The sequence below is a fragment of the Chinchilla lanigera genome, unplaced genomic scaffold (assembly GCF_000276665.1).
Source record: "Chinchilla lanigera isolate Chin_1 unplaced genomic scaffold, ChiLan1.0 scaffold00118, whole genome shotgun sequence".
In the NCBI taxonomy this organism is placed as follows: Eukaryota; Metazoa; Chordata; class Mammalia; order Rodentia; family Chinchillidae; genus Chinchilla; species Chinchilla lanigera.
In genome coordinates this window covers 476123-494133 of record NW_004955519.1, presented here as the reverse complement: position 1 = coordinate 494133, position 18011 = coordinate 476123, and the positions used below count along the sequence as shown (strand labels likewise).

The window sequence follows — 18011 nt, the reverse complement described above, 5'->3', positions numbered from 1 at the left end:
GGTCCGCCCGGGGAGGGCGGGGGTGACCCCGGGGGCGCCGCGGCCGCTACCTCGCAATCGGGGCCGCCGCCTCCAGGAAGCCGCGGGGTGGTCGCGGGTGCGGGAACTCTTCGGTCTGGCCTCGCCGCTCGCCGCCTGAAGGGGGTGCACAGCTGTGGGAGCCTCCGTCTCCACTGTCACCCAGCCGCTGTCGCCGCCGCTGCCGGTTGTGTGCGAGCGTCTGTGCGCCTGTGTCCGGGTGAGTGTGTGTCTGCGTGCGGCGCCCGGCCTTTACTATATACACCAAGGGGTGGGAGGAGGCGGGGAAGGGGAGGGCTTGGGGGAGGTGGCGGAGGAGAGGGAGCAGGAGGGGGGCGAAAGGGTACCCGAGGAGGAGGCAGCAGAGGAGGGACAGGTGATCGCGCCCACGGGGAGGGCGTGGCTGTGGGCGGCACAGGATGGCAGGAGGAAGGGGAGCCGGGGCCACCGGGCTGGAGGGTTGGGACACAAGGCTGGGTGGTCTGAAGAGCGGGGACCCTACTGCCTCTCTGAGAGCCTGGGATCATTGCAGACGACAGGATGAAGGGAAAGCCCAGGAGGGAGGCAAGGGCTGGATAATGGAGGTGAGGGAGATGGAAATAAGAGATCGCGATCACCCTAAAATGTCCATTGTGATCCAGGTCAAAGATTCTTCTCACAAGGTGGGAGATTAGTAAAGACAAAATTATTTCACGGGTAGAATTTAATTCCTATTCAAGAGATGACTCATGTATTAATGTAGCATTTATTAAGCACTTAGTGTTTGCCAGACACTGGGCTATGAACTGGACAGAAGATGAATATTTGATTGCTGACCAGTAAATAAATTATAAGTATCAATAGTATTATCAAAATGTTTTAAATCTAAATCCTTAAAACATTTTCAGAAAGCAAGGGAAGAGACTACAGTGGTTTACTTAAATTCTAAAGCTATAGAGGTATTTTTCCTATTAATCAAACAGGATGAAGATTTTTGAGAGAATGGTAGGTAGCACAGGACTTAAGGTTAAGCAGAACACAAACCAGTACAAATCTAGCTATTCTTTGTACACTCAGATCCCCTGAAGTCCCAACACAGTGTATTAATTATGACTTCTCTTTTGCAGAATTTAGAGTGCCCACAAGAGCGTGAAATAATTATGAGGTGTGGTTGAAAAATACAGTGAATACTAAATTTTTTAAAAAACAATTACTACAGTAAAGAACCTTGCCTAAATCCCTCAAAATACCCACCTTTGCTTCAAACAAACTTACCTCATCTTTCTGAAGCAGTTTTGGAAGTCCTATTTCTTCTTTTCTTGTGTAGATTCAAAACGTTTATCTTTCATGGTCATTTTGACTTTGGGGAAGAGCCAGAAGTTGCATGGTGCCAGATCTGGTGAATGAAATGCATGATGATACACTATAATATTTTTATGAACCTTCCTTTCCATTGGATGGCGCTCAGCAGCAGCATCCACTGTACTTTTGATCATACTTCTAAAGGCACTCACAAAAGTCGATTTCCAGAACTGCTTCACAAGGTGACAAGAACAACGGGGTAAGTATGCTCAAAGTGAGAAGTAATTTGAGGGGAAATTAATAGCAATGTGTCTTTTACTATGATAGTAGTACCCTGAGCAACTACTTGAAAGATAAAAACATGTAACATATTAACGATTGTTATTTGCCTATTATTTTGTTAAAAAATTTTGTTTCACCTTGTTTTCATAAAAGAAAAAAGTAAAGAAGTAAGCAGAAACATAGCTATTTATAAATATATAAGATGTGTAAAAAAATGAAACATTCACCGCATTTTTTGATCTCCCTTTGTAGCGGCCTGTCCAGTTTATAACTAGTATGGGAACCCGAATTTGTATCTGAAAGGGTCTAATGTAAACATGATGTGATGCAAGCCTAGTGTGGTAGTAACTGGAGCCAGATTATGACTTGTGAGCACTTGTGCCTTTGTGGACTCTTTCCTCCATGAAAAGATACTAAAAGTTACATTTTACGTTAGTGTAAAGACAGACATATTATTATATGTTAAAACATTTTTTCAACTTAAAGAATCTTTTGTTCTTCTAATTTTAAAAGAAATTAAGAGATTCCTATGAGTCCCTAAAGTGCTGTGGGCCCCTAGGCATGTGTTCACTCTGTGTGGTAGGATTTGGCCCTGGTAGTACCAGTCCTCAAAACAAAATTTCCTCACTTAAAAAGAAAGAGTTAAATTAAGAAGAACCCAGTCAACACAGGGACAGAGATATCCGCAATATATGTGTGAGAACTGATAACAGTGAATACCAACAGCAAGTACTAGTTCTTGCTTGTGTCAATCAGGCCTTAGGGGTTTTATATCAGTCTCGAGTAAGTAATGAAACCTGTGGAAATAGTTATCTATAACTGTCTTCAGTCATTTCAGTAGCCAAAGACTTTCTCTGTAGGTTGCATAACTTTTTAGAGTTCTTGAATCAGTTATGTGAGGTCTCAATTGCCAGGATTTATCTTGAGTACAACTAAAGACACTGCTGGGCAATTATAATTAGTCAAGTTCATGGATGAAAAGTCCATAAAGGTTCTGTGTGTGTTGAGAGGGTTTGTGTGCACAAGGTAGGGATTGATATCCTGGAAGGCAATTACTAGTCTATTTCTTTTGTTGGCCTCATCACAAACTTGGGTTAATGTTTGATCCTTTCTGGCAGTTGTGATTCATATTTGCTGCCCTTTGAGGTACTTATGTTTTCAGAAAATATCCCCTTGATTCAGATTAAGGCATAATAAACAGGCATCATGGGCCCCATTCCCAAAGCAATATATAATTGCACCCTTCTGCATTTCCACTGTGACTGCCCTTACACAATAGCAATTTTTTTTTTTTTGGTTTTTCTCCGGTACTGGGAACCGAACTCTCGACCTTGCGCTTGCCAGGCAGGCGCTTTTGCCGCTGAGCTAAATCCCCAGCCCTGTGACTGCCCTTACAGAGCAAAGAATAAAAAGAGGGGTCCATAAAGGGCAGGTGTGGATTTGGGAAGCGGGGGGACAGAAGGTACCTTGGGATGAAATGTGATACTAATCTGGAAGAAATGTGTTCATCCCTATAAAGAGGTGGCTGAGAAAATGGAGGGAAGGAAAGACATCCCCGAACAGCAGGAAAAACAATAACTTTCCAGGGTGGGTGAGGGTGATTTTTGAGATCTGAAATTCTAATATTTGGTGGTTTTAGATGAGGATCCAGGAAAAGTCCCATATCAGGTCGGATGCTTTTATCTATTTTCTGTTTCTGTAACACAGCGTCTCTTCTAGTTTTCACATGCTTACCAGATGGGTGATTCATTCATTTCTTCAATAAACATCTCTTCAGCATCTACTTGCTATTTAGTCACTGAGCTAGAGATTTTGGTTAGAAAAATGGTTAATATATGGTTCTGACTCCAGTTTGCTTACAGATGAATAAATAAACTGGTAACAGCACACTGCAATGCTCCACGGTACATGAGTTATGAAATGGGCTAGGTGAACACCTAAGGAGTGGGCCCTTGGCTGTAATGGGCAGTGGGTAATGGCATGGTCAGAGAAGTAAGGAAAGGTTGCCCAGAGTTGGAAACAGTTACTCAGTACTAAGAGATATATAGGAGTTTTGCAACATAAAGGGAAAGGCATTATTAGTGAAGGGAACAGAAGGCACTAAACGTTGGATGCAGAGCATATTCTAGAATCTACAAATACTTTGAACTTGGAGTAGAGGCTGTCGGGAATAATTGGGTGGGAGCAGCTTGGAGTCATTTGAGGGTGCTGTTCTTTCCCTTAATAGAGCTTTCTCTTGTAGTCAGTGGGAACTATTAAAAGATGTTAAACAATGGAGTGACAAGGAAAGATTTCAAGCGAGGAATGATCACTCTGTTGCTCAGTACGGAGGGCTGACTGGAAGAAGGTGAGTTTGCCAGCGAGGAGACCAGGTAAGAGAGGTTGTTGCTGTGATGAGGGCTTGAGTCAGGGTGGTACTCGGAGGGATGAAGAGTAGAACTTTAGTCAAGTTGTACTGGGGATGTAGGGTTTAGTGATGGAAGAAGCAAGTTAGGATGGAAGACTCAGGTGATGGTGTGGGGTGGGGGTGTGATCACTAGATAGAGGTCCCTAAGAAGAGAAGCCAATCTGGAGGTGGAGATGACGAATATCATTGGCTCTCCAGAAGCAGATACTGAAACAAAGTTCTGCAGTTGAGGACTATAGTTGAGGACAAGGAAGGTAGTTGAGGACTATCCAGGGGGTGCTGATTTTCTGGCGATTCTGACCCGCCACCCAACATAGGCAGGAGGTCTTTCTCAAGTACAGAGAGAAAATCCTGGCAGCTGAATGTCTGAGGAGTACATTGAAATGGTAGCCATCAGCATGTGTTCCAGATAGTTCTATTAGGACATCTTGAATTGTAAGTGCCTGTTGGGTAGCCAGTGGGAGATGTCCGGTAGGCACTGGAAGAGCAGGTCTGGAGTTCAAAATCAAAGTGGAGACCTAGATTTTGGAGTTCTTAGGCCTTGCGTGGAGCTTGAACAAGTGGGTGTTGATGAGTTCTGCAGAAGACATATGTGAATTGAGTGGTCTCTGAGGCCATCATGCTGTGGTACAGCAACTTGACTTGACCTGTATGAATATCATGTGGGTTCTCAAGAGGTTTCTGAAAGTCCTAAAGTTGTAGCGATGTGGAGGCCTGTTTAGTGTTCTTGAATTTGAATGTGTTGAGGAAAATGTCCATTGCTTTCAAAAGAGTCTTAAGTGGTCTATATTTTACTAAGGTTTCTCTGTATCATTTCTAGTGGGTTTTTTGTTTTTATTTTTTATTCTCTTTAATAGTTGGATCAATCTTGCATTCTTACATCTGGTAATCTGAGCAACTTCAATGAAGATAACAATATGTAATATAACAACCACTGTTAATTCCTATCATTTTGTTCTAAAACCCTGTATCATTTTTATTGGTTTTGCTTTGTTTTGTTTTTGTCTATGTTGTTGGTGTTTTGCTATTGTTCATTTTTATTATTCTTCCCTTTAAAACAAAACATGTACTTAAAGTTGAAAGTTCATTTTAAAATATTTTGATGGTTCATAATATTTACTGGGTTATTTAAAAAGGCGGGCATTTGGAAATATATCATAATGCAAAAACATAAATGCTCAACAAAGCAATGTAAAGGGATGATGCTGAAGAAAATGCAAGGGGTAATTGAAACACGGAAGATTGACCTGAAACCCAGGCTTAGAGAAGGAGGGTGGAAGGCATTCTGAGAAACAGCCCAGCCTAAACTACATTTTTACATGAGGAATATGCAGAACCCATGGGGTAAGGGAAAGGACTTGACATTTGATAGAATGAAGATGTCTAGTCTGGTTTACATGGGATGTGGTGGGGGGGATTCAATACCCTTCATTTGAGGATTTCATATGAATTGTATGACATCCTTGGGATAAAATTAGCAAAGACTAAATCAAAGGATTTTTTAGTTGCCCCTTCAGTTAAGTAATGAATAAGCGTATACTAAAGAGCTATCACTTTATAGTTTTAGGGTACATGCCAGAGTAAAATACCACCCCTCCCCCTGCATCAAGGTCTCTCAGAATCCAGGTGTGGCTCCTTCTAGTCTCACAATCAGTGCATCATTTTCTTTCACAGAATTTTTTGGGAAATTATCACAAGTAAGAAACCGGCTCATTATAAAAGGATTTGCTTGTAGCACTCCACTCTGTGTTCTTCATTTTCCTTTCTCAGCCAAATACTAATGTTCAGATACCCATCTCTCTCCTGTGAAAATTATGTGCCTTAGAATTTGATCCTAGCTTTAGGGTGGATCTGTTTGATCTCAGAAAGATTACATCTCTTCTACTATCATTTGGGTCAAATGGATGAGAGAAAAGATTTGCCAGAGGCTCATTGGTAAGTTCCTACTCTCTAGACGGGCATCCCACCCTCTCCCAGTGGAAGTGAGGATAATGTAACCCCATTAGCAGCAATTGGCAGCAAAACCACTATGCAAGTTACTGTATAATAACGGATCATGTAAACCAGGACACTACTGAGAGTGAAAGAGTGCTGTTTATAATTGTGTCAGGGAAAGAAACATAACTGGGTCTTCCCAGCCAATCAGGATAGATGGTCGTGTGGAACTAGGTTCAGGAGGGAGGTGGTGCTGAAGGCAACACAACCAAAAGAAAGAAGAAACATGGGGCTGCATTATTAAATTACTAGAACAACGAACACTAGAGCAACCTGACCTTGTACCTCCTGTTATATAAATTATTATATTGCTTTGTAGGTTAAGGTACGTTGAATCAGATCTCTACTGCTGCCAATTGAAAGCCTCCTAAGATATATGTACCACAACAGGATTGTCTTGTTTTGTGTTAGTTCAGTACCAGTAGCAAGGACCATTGTAGAGTGAAGAAATTTAACAAAACCTAAGGTAGGGAAGTTGTAGAGCAGGAACTGGTATCGTAATCTGCCTTTAAAGGCAAGTGAAGGAAATAATACAAACTGGCACACCGTTGAAATGCATGGCTCTGCTGAATTCAGAAGGCCGGCTATGAACATGATGGTTTTCATTCTCTCCAGTGTAACTGGCAATGTTTCTATGGCTGTAATTTCAAGAGATAAAAAGAGTTCTAAAGTCATTCACTTTTGAAAAAAGTGACATCAATGTCTAATACAAGAGGGACTTCAGTTGTTTCATTTTTCTTCACCTGGAATAATTTCTCAAATTATAGAATTTATAAATGGAACAATTTTTTTGAAGGTGATTGAACCCAGAGCTTCATGCAAGCTAGGTAGGCACTCTACCACTGAGCTATACCCCATCCCCTATAATTGGGACAATTTTATCCAAGGAGGAAAAGAGGACAAGTGTCAAACTTGTCTTGTCTAGGCAGGTTAGCATTTTTAATTACTATGCCTCACATTGGTAACCTCTTTTCACTGGGTCTAATGTTGCTCTCACAAGATTGCTCTTAGTTTATCCCTGTTCACTTTGGCCCCTCCCAGGTGACTCTCTGATCCTCTTACTCCTAGGAATGTTTTTGTCCTATTTCTGAGCCATGCTACCAGTGTATTGGCTCTGAGAGGCAGCAGGCTTCTCTCACCTAAACTTTTCATATTTCTGATGGAGCACTACAGGTATCACTCAGCCAAAAAGCCACAGCATCCACCAGTCATCTTCTCCATGACCTCTTCCCACATTGAACCCAGCCATAGAACTAGGCTTCTGAGACTCATTCTCTGCTGAGCACTTAAGCTTTCCATTGGACACATAGCTCTACCACACAAGCAACCCATTAAAGTCTCTTCCCCCAGTCTCTGATGTCCACATTTCTGTGTGCAAGGGATACTGATACCCTGTTTTAAATGGATGCCAAACTTGACAAAAATGTTGCACAAATGGGATCACCTCTATTCTGGATTATCTGTCTCACATATTCCATTTGATGGATCTTTGTTTCTTTTGAAGAGAGACATTTTAGATGAAATTAAGGTGATCTTTTGGAAAACATGTTACTGCTTTAGAAAAATTCACAATTAATACATAAGTACTGGAGAACACATATAATTTATTCTTTAAAAATGAATTGTTTATTATAATGTTCATTTTAAAATTACACATAAGTATAACAGGTTATTCTAGCTTCAGTATAAACATTCAATCATAACCACCTTCAGTGATTTGTGTATTTTGTTCAAGTGTTTCTCTTATAATATCTACTCAACTGAAATAATATTACATATAATTTTAGTCCTGTTTTTGTCTTTTAATTTCTTCATATAATAAGCAACTTCCTGCAACATTCTAGTAACATTACCTAATCATAATAAACATTTTCAATGGCTATAGACAATTTTAGTAAGTGGAGTTATTACCATATACTTAGTTTTTCCCTACTACTGGAAATGTAGAGTATTTCCAATCTCCCCTCATACAGATTACTATGATAATATTTTTGTGTATATAAATGTTCCCTATTAATAATTATTTGTCAGAATAAATACATAACTATAGTATTTCTGAGGTAGGTACACAAACACTTACATGTTAACAAATGGATTTTAAAAAGGATATTTCACTTACCACTCAAAATATGAGGGCTGTGAACACAGCCTCATGAGCACTATTTGTCTCATTGTGTTTTAAAATGTATTTCTCTGATTACTAGGGAAGTGGGCCATTTTTGATTGTGTGCTTGCCACTTGTATATCTAAGGGAATTGCCAGTTTATTGCCTAAATCCAGTTTTTAATTAAATCATAGTGTTTGCATCTTATTAGTATGTATGAGTCCTTTATTTAATACAAAATAATTGCATGTCATAATGGTAACAAATATGTGCCAGTTTTCTTTTGGTTTCATGAATTTGGGATATTATTATAAGTTGATGTCTTAAATTTCTGTAAAATTAAATCTATCCATCCTCTGTGTTATAATGTCTTTTGTTATTTGGATAAAAAATAATACATCCTAAGGAACTCTATTTGTGTTCATTTAAAATGTTTGGTATTGGTTGTAAGGTAGGATTTTAATTATATCATTTTTCCAAGCACTTGTCTAGTTGTCTGAATACTATTTAATATTATATCCCTTGTTTAATAATTTGTGCTTGATATATTATCAAATAATAAGCTGATATTTAATAGATTCTATTTCTGAGCTCTCAGTTTTATTTTATAGCTGTCTCTACCTTTATTATAAACAGTTTTATTTTGAGATATTTACAGATTTATATGCAGCTTTAAGGAGTAATACAGAGAGATCCCCTGGATCTCAAAATCATAGTGTGATATTATAATCAGAATATTGACAAGAACACAATTCGCCAATCTTATGCAGATTTCCCTCACTTTTACTCATTTATGTGGTGTGTGTGTGTGTGTGTGTGTGTGTTTACTTGGTTCTATGCAGTTTTATTACACGAGTAGTTTGTATATCCACACAACAATCAAGATACTTAATATTTTCCTCAACATAAGGATTCTTCCGATCATAAACTACTCATCTCTCTTCCACCTTATCCCTAACCACCATGTTCTTCTCCAACCCTGCAATGCCATTTCAAAATATGTTATATGGATGAAATTGTGCAGTATGTAAGTTGGGGCTTGGCTTTTCTCACTGAGCATAAGTCACTGGAAATTCGTCTTGTTGTTGTGTTTGTCAATAGTTTGTTCCTTATAATTCCTGAGTGATAGTCCATGGGACATACATACCATAGTATATTTTACTATTTGTCTGTTGGAGTACCTCTGGACTGTTTTAAGTTTTGAGTTTTTATGGGTAAAGCTGCTATAAACATTCATTTGTAGGTTTTTTTGTGAACATAAATTTTCATTCTTTAGGATAAATTCCCAAAGTTCAATTGCTGAATCATAAGGTAATTATATCCTTAGTTTTTAAAGAAACCATTGAACTATTTTTACAGAGTGACTGTAACATTTCATATGCTTCCCAGAAACATATGTGATCCAGTTTCTCCATATACTCACCAATATTTGATGTTAGAACCATTTTTATTTTATACATTTTAACAAGTGCAGAGTGATAGTTCATTGTGATTTTAATTTGTATTTTCTGATAGCTAATGGTGTTGAACACCTTTTCACATGCTTATTTGTTATCTATGTCCTCTTCACTGAAATGTCTGTTCATGTCTTTTGCCCATTATTATTTGAGTTCTTTGCTAATAAATTTTGAGAGTTCTTTAATGATTCTAGGCATTAATCTTTTGTCAGACATGTGGCTTGCAAATATTTTTCTCAGTATCTTTTCATCTTCTTCACATGGTCTTTCACAGAGCAAATGATTTTATTGTTTCGTCTACGGAATTCTTATTGCTCCAGTGCTATTTATTGAAAAGGTTGCTCTTCTTTTTCTTTGTTTTGGCACTGTAATGGTTTATATCTAGATGCCCCCCACACCAAAAAGCCTCATGGACTTGTAGGTGGCACTTTGGGGAGCTGAAAGATCGCGGGGGTATGGTACACATCAGTAGATTAGGACACTGATGAGTTTATAGCTAAATGTGATGTTCGGAGGAGATGAGTCACTATGGGCATGGCCTGGAAGGATCTATCTCCCTTCCTCCTCCCTTGATCTCTGTTTCCTGCCTGCCATACCATGAGCTGTTTCTCCTCTGCCATACCTCTCTGCCATGCCACCCTGCCTCGGAGCCAGCTGACTATGGAGTGAAACCTCTACAACCTGTGAGCCAAAATAAACCTTTCCTCTTTTGAGCTGTGGGTGTCAGTATTGTGTTCAACGGTGAGCAATTGACTAAGACAGGCGTCTTTGTCAAAAATCAGTTGGCCATATTTGTGTGAGTTTATTTCTGAATTCTTTATTCTGTTCCATTTATCTATGTGTTTATCCCTCCTCGAGCAAACAGTGTCTCAGTTACTGTAGCTATTATAAGCATTAATACGAGGTATTATTATACCAGGTAGAGCGAGTCTTCCCACTTCCTTTTTCAAGACAGTTTGAGTTATTCTAGTTTCTTTGCATTTCCATTTCAATTTTAGATCAGCCTTTTCTATGTCTCTAGAAATTTTGCCAGCATTTTTTATAGTAATTTCTTCAAATCTACAGGTCAATTTGGGGAAAAGTTGCATCTTTATTATTTTGTATTTTCTGATTCATAAACATGGAGCATATTGCCATTTGTTAAGGACTCATATTTCTTTCATCAGCATTTTGCAACTTGATGTACACAAATCCTGTACATAGTTTGTTCATTTTTAGCCATAAGTGTTCCATTTTCCTTGGAATAATTGTAAATGTTACTGTGTTTTAAAATTTATGTTTCTACACTTAATCCGTTGAAGGTAAAATAAAACGCTTGGAGATATAGGCATAAGCAGGAATTCCTGAACAGAACCCCAGTTGGACAAGAAATAATATCAAGAACCAACACATAGGATCATATCAAATTAAAAAGCTTTTGCATAACAAAGGAAACAACCAGCAGAGGGAAGAGACAACATACACGATGGGAAAAAATTTGCCAGCTATTCCTCAGACAGAGGACTAATATATAGAATATATAAAAAACTAAGAAAAATTAGACCCTACAAAATAAAACACCTATTCAAAAAGGGGCAACTGAAATGAGTAGACAATTCTCAGAAGATAAATACAAGTGGACAATAAATGCATGAAAAAATGTTTAATATCTATGACCATTAGAGAAATGGAAATTAATATAACACCTAAATTCCATCTTACTCCAGAAAGAATGACAGTCATCAAGAAACCAAATGATAAAAAATACTGGTGAGGTTTTGGGAAAAAGGAACCCTTCTACATTATTGGTAGGACTGTAAACTAGTACAAACATTATGGAAATAGGTATGGAGATTCCTCAAAAACTAAAACTAGAAATTCCATTTGACCTAACTATTCTCCTTCTAGGTATCTTCCCAAATGAGTTAAAGACATCATATTATAGTGATACATGAATACTCATGTTTATAGTAGCACAATTCATAATATCTAAATCTTGGAAATGGCATATATGTCCTTCAACAGATGAATGAATAAAGAAATGTAGTATTTATACACAGTGGAGTACTACTTTGCCAGAAAGGAGGGTAAAATTGAGTCATTTGTAGAAAAATGGGTGCACCTTGAGACCATAATTTTAAGTGAAATAAACCAGACACACAATGTTAAGTAGTGCGTGGCTTCTCTTATATGAGAGATGCGAATTATAAGTAAAGAACAAAACAAAATGTAGAAAATAGGAAATAGGGAGATAGATCTTTTGCAAATAGGAGGGAGATAAAGAGATGACAGGAGGAGGGAAAGAGGGGAGGAAAAGGGGATGAAAAAAACCTTAAAATGTGTTATATACATGTACCAATTCCCAATATGGAATGTAATCATTACATATGAAAACATGTATTAGTAAAAAATAAAAATTGAAAAATAAATATGAGAAAATAAAATAAATTTTTGTTTCCAAATGTTCATTGGTAATATATAAGATTGATATTTTTTGCTCATCTTCTATTCTGTGACGTTTCTGAACTCAATTGTTTATTCATTCTGAGAGGTCTTTTTAATAATAGATTCCTTGAGATTTTTCACATAGGCAGTGGTGTCATTTGCTGATAAGAATACTTCCACATTATTTCTTTTCAATATATGTGCCTTTATCTTTTTCTTATTTTATTGCAATGGCTAAAATTTCAAGTACTATATCGAGTGGTGAGAATGGAAATTCTTATTTTTTCTTGATTTTACACAGAAAGCATTCAGTCTATCATCATTAAGCATGATGTTATCTAAAGGTTTACTGAATTTATTCTTTGATAAGTGGAAATAATTTTTCTCTATTCCTAACTTGCTGAGAGTTTTTAAGCCTGAAAATTTTTTGCCAAATACATTTTCCAAATCAGTTAATATTGGTTATTTATTTTTCTTCTTTAATCTGTTGATATAATGGATTATATTGATTTATTTTCCATACTGAATCATACTTTCATATCTGGAATAAATCTCTCTTGGTAATTGAATATTCTTTTTATATTTTATTTGATTCCATTTGCTATTTTGTTGAGGATCTTTGCATCTAAATTCATAAATATACGTATATAGGTTTCCTTTTTATACTAGTTTGTCAAGTTTGGTATCAAGATAATATTTGACTCATACTGTAATTTGGGAAAATTTCCTCGTTTATTTTCTGGGAAAAATTATACATAATTGGTGCTAATTCTTCTTTAACTATTTGGTACAATTCTCAATGAAAACTATGTGGGCCTGGATATTTCTTTGTAAAGGAGTTTTTAAAAAGTATATATTCAATTTCATTATGGGTTATGGGATTATTTAAATTACCTATATAATCTTGGTTGAGATTTGGTATTTTGTGATTTAAAAGAATTGGTCTACTTCTTCCATCTTGTTGAATTTATTGGTGTAAATTGTAGTATTCCTTGATTATCCTTTCAATATTTATGAAATCTGTAGTGATATCTTCTGTATCATTTCTGACATTGGTAACTTATTTTTTCTCTTTCTATCAGTTGTACCAAAACTTCATCAATTTTATTTAATTTTTTATCAACCTACTTTGTGTTTTATTCATTTTTGCTATTATTTTCTTATTTTAAATTTTATTCATTTCTGCCTTTTGTTTATTTTTTTCTTATACCTGCTTTGGGTTTATTTTACTCTTCTTAATTTCTTGAGGAACCTATTTAGGTTACTGATTCAAAAATTTTCTGCTTTTGCTAATGTAAGTTTTTGGTGCTGTAAATTTCCCTTTCAGTACTGTTTTAGCTTTATCCCATACATTTTGTTACACTGTAGTTTCCTCTGCATTCATTTCCATGCATTTTAAAATTTTTGATAGAGATGTTCTCTTATATGCATGGATTATTTCAAAATATATTGCTTACTTTTCCAGGTATTTAGCTATTTTTCTGAATTTTTTTCTTTCCATTACGTACTCTTCTTTTGATTCCGTTTAGAATTGTCTTGCTTAATCTCAATGTACTTAATATTTTCTTGTTCTTTTCTTAGTTATTGAGTCTAGTTTGATTCCACTATGGTCAGAGAACATGTTGTGTATGATTTCACCACTTTCACATTTACTGAGGTTTGCTTTATAGGTCCAGATATTGTCTATCTTAGTACCTAGTACATGGATGATTTAAAAAATGTGTATTCTACCGTTGCTGGGTAGGGTATTTTATCTTTGTCACAGAGATCCTCCTATTTGAGTGCATAGTTCAGCTCTTTGACATCCCCTCTGATTTTCTGTTTAGTATATCTATCAGTTGCTGAAGGAGAGGCACTGAAGATCCTAAGTACTGTATAATCATATATTTGTCTATTTCTCCTTGTCTGTTATTTTGTGCTTCATTCATTTTGAGACTCTGCTCATGGATACTTGCGTGTTCTTGGTATATTCACCCTTTTATCAATATGTGATGCCTTTCTCTGTCTCTAATAATTTTCTTTGGTTTGAAATCTACTTTATCTATGTTCATATAGTCTTTCCCAATTGTTTTAATATTTGCATGGAGTATATATATATAATATATATATATATATATATATAATATATTTCCATTCTTTTCCTTTCAACCTACCTACGTCATTGAATTTGAGGTTATTTTTTTAAAACTGCATATAATTGAGTAATTTTTTAACCCACTTTACCAATTTCTGCCTTTCTATTGATGTAGTCAGACCACGCACATTTAAGATGATCATGGGTATGTCAGAGCCTAGGTCTTCTATTTTATCATTTTTTCCTGTGTTTCTTATTCTTCTGTTTCCATCTTCTTGCCTTCATGGGGGTTGCTTGAACTTGCAAATCAATCTATTTTGAATTACTTATGGTATTTGGGGTGTATTGTTTCACATAGCTTTCTTAATAGTTTCTCTGGTTGTTGCAATATAGATGTGTAAGGTATCATAATCTATTGCTATCAAAACATTGCTCCTTCAAGTAAAGTGAACAAAAAATCTTACTTCTGTTTGCATCCCTCTAATCTTACTGCATTAAAATATCATTGTCTTGGCTGGGTGTGGTGGTACTTACCTATAGTCCAGCATTCTAGGAGGCTAAGGCAGGAGGCATGCAAAGTTTGAGCCCAGTCTGGGCAGCTTAGTGGCTTAGGAAGACCATGTTTCAAAAATGGGATTGGGTTTATCTTTCTTTATAGCTGAGTAATATTCCATTATATAAAAGTACCACAATTTTCTTATCCAGTCCTCGGTGGATGGACATTTGGGTTGCTTCCACAATTTAGCAATTACAAATTGTGCTGCTATGAACATGGGTGCACATATATCGCTATGGTATGATGTTTTTAGATCTTCTGGGAAAATACCCAGAAGGGGAATAGCTGGGTTGAATGGGACCTCTAGTCCTAGTTTTCTGAGGAATCTCCAAACTGATTTCCACAGTGGTTTCACCCACCAGCAGTGAAGAAGAGTTCCTATTTCTCCACAGCCTCGCGAGCATTTGTTGTTGGTTGATTTCTCGAGGCTTTTATAGATAAATGGTCCAAACCAGAGACCATACTCATAAGTGAAATAAGTCAGACCTGCATGTGCAAGCACCGCATTATCTCACTAGTGTAAAACTTGAAAGAGTTAATAAAAACTTGGAGGTATGATAGACATTGTGAAATGAAAGGAAAACGCTCAAGGGTAAAGGGCAACTGGGATGTGGGAAAAGAGAAGGGAAAGAAGGAGAAATTTTGTATGTATGTATATACAGGATAGTTTATATATATAATCTTGATCACTTTCAATCCCCTTCCTTATCTCTGAAAAGTCTGCCTTTCTCTTACTCTTTATTTATAATTTATAATTAGGTTTCTCATATAAGAGGAATCATGTGATAGCTAACTTTTTGTGCTTGTCTTATTTCACTTAAGATTATGGCCTCAAGTTCGATCCATTTTCCTGTAAATGACATGAGTTCATCCTTTTTTCTAGCTGAATAAAATATCATTGTGTATATATACCGCATTTTCTTTATCTACTCATCCACTGATGGGCATTTAGTCAGTTTCCAGAGCTGAGCTATTGTGAAGTGCCCTGCTCTAAACATGAGTACCACTATGTTATCACTATATTATTATGTCTTTTACTCTTTCAAGAATATAACCAGAATTATAGCTGGGCCAAATGGCATTTCTGTCTTTAGTTTTTTGAGGAATCTCTCTACTGATTTCCATAGCAGTTGTACTAGTTTATATTCTCACCAACAATGTAGAAGGGTTTTTTCCCCACTACATCCTTGCTAGCATTGTTTTTTGAGTTTTTGATAATAGCCATTCTAACTGGAATAAGATGGAATCTCAGAGTTGCTTTAATTTGTATTTCTCTTATGGCTAAAAGTGAATGTTAGATCTTTTATTAGTGTTTCACAGCTTTCTTATAGTTTCTTCATTTTTTCCAATCTATTTCTCTCTGTTTTTGAGATTGAGTAAATTTTAGCAATTTGTTCTCAAGCTCACTGATTATATCTACTGGAGTATTTTCTCCACTATAAACCCCATCCAATAAGTTTTAATTTTTTGGTATTGTATTTTTTAGTTGTAAGATTTCCATTTCATTTTGAATAACTTGTATCTCCTTTGTAAGATTTTCTCCTTTTTAATTTATTTCAAAAGAATTCACTACTGTTGAAGCTTTTTGAAATTATGTTTGCTAAAATTCCTTTTCAGGTAATTCTACCAGTTGATTCATTTCTTTGTTGCTATCAGTTGACTCTCTTTTTCATTCAGGTTGTGATTTACCTGGTTCTTGATATGGTAGATGATTTTCAATTGTATCCTGGACATTTTTAAGGCTATGTTAGGAGTCTCTATGCCCTATTGAAATATTTAATTTTAGCAGGCAGTCACCCTGTTTCAATTTGGCATACAGGTCCTGACTGACTTTTGTGAACTGTGATTTCAATGATAATTTAACTCTTAGGGCCTTTACAATGCTTTTTGGTGTGCTTGGTTTATCTCATGATGCTGAGATTGCCACTGGTCCCTGATGATGCTGTCCAAGAGGATGAAGGGGGTTTCCCCAAGCAGGGACAACTACTGTCTCAAGGAGGAGAATGGGAATCTGGCCCATAGGGACGAAGAGTGCTTTGTGGGTCACACAGCTTGTCATGTTTGGCAGAATCCCTCTTGCCAGTGCCAATCGGCCACATAGTGTCTCTCAGCAGGGGATAGGTGTCTTAGATCTGGCAAGAGAAGGCAAAGTTTGTGTTTAGTGGAACTCATGATCCTTCCTCACTGTGAGCACTGCAAGCTCAATAGGCTTTATGAAAGGAGCTACCACTTGATCTGGTGGAGGAATGAGTCTTCTTAGGCTGTCTAGTGTTGCCAGGTTGGCGGTTTGGAAATGTCAGGCCTGAGTTGCCTTCTGTTGTTAGGGAGAGTGGGTAGAAGGTACCCTGCTGCTGTATCCCCCAGGCCTGACATCCCAAACCAGCTCACCTGCCTCTGTTGCCTAGTAGAGTGCTCCTCTGGTTGCCTGTTGCTTTTCCCCCCAGGGTTATGGTTGTACTTAGCAGGGAGGAACAGGGCCTAAGAAGTGGGCCAAAGCTACCTTGTCCTGACCACGATTTCACTTGTTGTTAGTTGCTTATTTTAAAACTAAGGAACAATTCTAGAAAAATTGTTATTATGGTTATTACATGGTTGATATGAAAATAATTTTGGTACAGAAAGAAAGGGCATTTTTTAGAAGTGTTCTGCTCCAAGTGTTAAATAAATTAACTATGCCACTGACAGTAGGCAAAGTAAAGGAGAGATTAGAAAGATTCTGAATGGCAGCTTTGAAGCCAACAGCAGAAAGAGCGTTAAGCAAGCTGAGAGGGGTTATTATTATATTTGTTTTGTGATGGGATTAAAAACCGGAGGATCTGAAGCATTAGGCTGCTTCAGATCCCAAAATTGCTGGGGCATTTAGCTGCAGGATGGTTACAGAATTCAGGATTATGACATTCCAAGACCATAGTAACAGCACACTGTTTCCCAAGGCACGGCTTTCGAACTCCAAACACAACACTAGCTGGAAGATATTCGGCAACAGTGAAGTAAACCTTTTGCCTCTCTGGCAAATGACCAAAAACTTTCAATAGAAACAAATGTTTACTAAGTTTCACTGGTATTAAGTGTGTATTATTAATTGCCTCTTAATCATGCTACTCAGGGGGCACTTAATTAATGTTCTTGAATTCATCTTGAGATGATAATTACAAAGTGGAGCACTTACTCTTCCATGGAAAATATGAAAGTATTATTGGCATTTAGATGTTTGTGAAGCATTATTTATGTCTTCCTTTACTTCCAGAATTTATCTGACAATTCATAAGCTCTAGTTCCCTTAAATTTTAAGAGAAACATTTGTTCCCAATAGTATATATAGGGTTTCTGACAAAAACTGGCTATTTTCTGATTAAATGTATTTGAGTCTTTCATTAGATTTCTAAAATTTGACCCTGAAAATCATATATATA

General features: G+C 36.9%; 1 long non-coding RNA gene across 1 annotated transcript in view; it reads left to right on the top strand.

The window, feature by feature from the left end:
• Positions 1-1433: 1433 nt before the first annotated feature.
• The window catches only part of LOC106147105, a 23054-nt gene continuing 6476 nt past the window's right edge, over positions 1434-18011 (top strand). The window contains exons 1-2 of the long non-coding RNA XR_001231862.1: positions 1434-1558; positions 3824-3928. This is a non-coding gene — a long non-coding RNA (uncharacterized LOC106147105). The remainder of the gene's footprint in view (positions 1559-3823; positions 3929-18011) is intronic.